This window comes from Micromesistius poutassou, assembly GCF_964030765.1.
Source record: "Micromesistius poutassou genome assembly, chromosome: 20".
Classification (NCBI taxonomy): Eukaryota; Metazoa; Chordata; class Actinopteri; order Gadiformes; family Gadidae; genus Micromesistius; species Micromesistius poutassou.
Genome location: NC_140290.1, coordinates 3,018,654 through 3,020,947, shown reverse-complemented (window position 1 = coordinate 3,020,947; position 2,294 = coordinate 3,018,654).

Sequence of the window (2,294 nt, the reverse complement as noted above, 5' to 3'; positions counted from 1 at the left end):
AACACAGTAAAAGTAGTTCACTACATGTGAAGCTACTTTAAGTTACCAACTTAACATGGCAATCAACATGAGAAACTACATTTTTAAATTACCTAATTCATGTAAAGTCAATTCCATTAGGTTATCAATAAACATGCCAGAGTCACTATAATTAATTAAATCAAATACCAAAGATTTCTGGGATTCCATTTCTTTAATAGAACCTTCCAGCCAGTGAAGAATAATGTCTGGAGTAATGGGCTTAACAAACAAAACTACAGAAGAATAATGTCTGGAGTAATAGGCTTAACAAACAAAACTACAGAAGAATAATGTCTGGAGTAATGGGCTTAACAAACAAAACTACAGAAGTCAAACCATCCAGTAGTTATAAACTACTTTATAAAAAACATCCCTGTTTCATTAACATACCCATCCCCTGAAAGAGGATGTGCCAAGTAGCTCCATAATGCCCCATGCCACTGAAAAGTTAAAATGTTTGGGATATGTTTTTCTAGCAGATGTTTTTCTAAATGTTAGTCATCAACGAGGTTGTAAAGCAGTCATTTTTTCTTCCGACATGTTTACGATTTTTATTCATTCATTGCTCCGCGGCCGAACTGACGGGGGTATTCTCTGATATTATGAATCTAAAAGACTGCGTCGGGTTCTCCGACTCTCTGGTACTTCCACAACAAGTAAAGACTCGTAGTTGGGGCTATCTTGGCCATGGGGGAGAAGGAATTGGGGGAAAGGAACTGTGGCTTTGACTCTCTGAAGTCCAGATTGAACCGCGACATGGAGGAGAAAGGGATTGTCGCCTTATGCAGACAGAGGAGTGTGTCCCCGTTCCAAACTATCTTGAGTGCTTGGGTTGTGCATAATTTTATTTATTTTCTAGACTACAAGCTGTTTCTGTGTTAAGCCAAAAAATAGCTTCTGTGGGCGTTACTACGCTACTTGATAAATAAAAGAGTTGAGAACCTGAGTGTTGGGATTTCAAACATAGCACAAATAGCTAAATTATGTATGTTGCAAATGAATCATTAGATCCACATCTCTCTTTACTGGCTGCAACTTGTGTCTGTCCTCTAAACAGGTCATTTATTTCGGCAAATATGGCGACATCTTCCTCTAGTGCCCTTGTTTTTATAAATCGGGGCTTTTCGGCTCCTCCTGGCTTTTTCCTGCCCTCCACAAAACGACACTTCTGTTCGCTGATTCTCTTCTGTTCCCGCTCAAGAAAAGACTCACTATGGACCAAACCAACTCAAATAATTGGGAGGGGTGAACTACCGTACATTGTATAATCCATATTATATGTACTGCGATGCTGGGGCTGAAATGTCAGATGAATGAAGAATGTCTACTTTAGGAGAAGAAATTAATACTCAAAGAATTTCCCACCCAAGCGGCCCAAAATACGTTTGAAAGTGGACCGGCCCAACAGGAAACCTCCCGAATGTCCCGATGGCCGGTTGGTTGGTTGGTTTGGATGAATGGATGGTTGGTTGGGTGGTTTGGATGAATGGTTGGTTGGTTGGGTGGTTTGGGTGACCATATGGTTGGTTGGTTGGTTTGGATGACCATATGGTTGGTTGGTTGGTTTGGATGACCATATGGTTGGTTGGTTGGTTTGGATGACCATATGGTTGGTTGGTTGGGTGGTTTGGATGACCATATGGTTGGTTGGTTGGTTGGTTTGGATGACCATATGGTTGGTTGGTTGGTTGGTTGGTTTGGATGACCATATGGTTGGTTGGTTGGTTTGGATGACTATATGGCTGGTTGGGTGGTTTGGATGACCATATGGTTGGTTGGTTGGTTGGGTGGTTTGGATGACCGTATGGCTGGTTGGGTGGTTTGGATGACCATATGGTTGGTTGGGTGGTTTGGATGACCATATGGTTGGTTGGTTGGGTGGTTTGGATGACCATATGGTTGGTTGGGTGGTTTGGATGACCATATGGTTGGTTGGTTGGGTGGTTTGGATGAATGGATGGTTGGACGGTGGGTTGATAGGTTGGTTGGGGAGGTATTTTACCAAATTGAGTTCCCATTGCTCCCTATACTTTTATGTTACCAAGCAGGGCTAGGGCCTGGATCCATACTTCACAAATAGTCTGTCGAGCCCTGACATAGAAGGAGAACGCATCGGAAGAGATTTAGCATCTTAAAACTGAGAGTTCAATAATGCTATCGCTGACCCGGTGAGACACACTGTGGCAGAGCCTCTTCCCTGTGGTAGTGTCCCCAAGGCTGGAGCACTCCATCTGAACGTGAAGCTCTCCAAGGCTCTGAGCTCTAACAGAGCC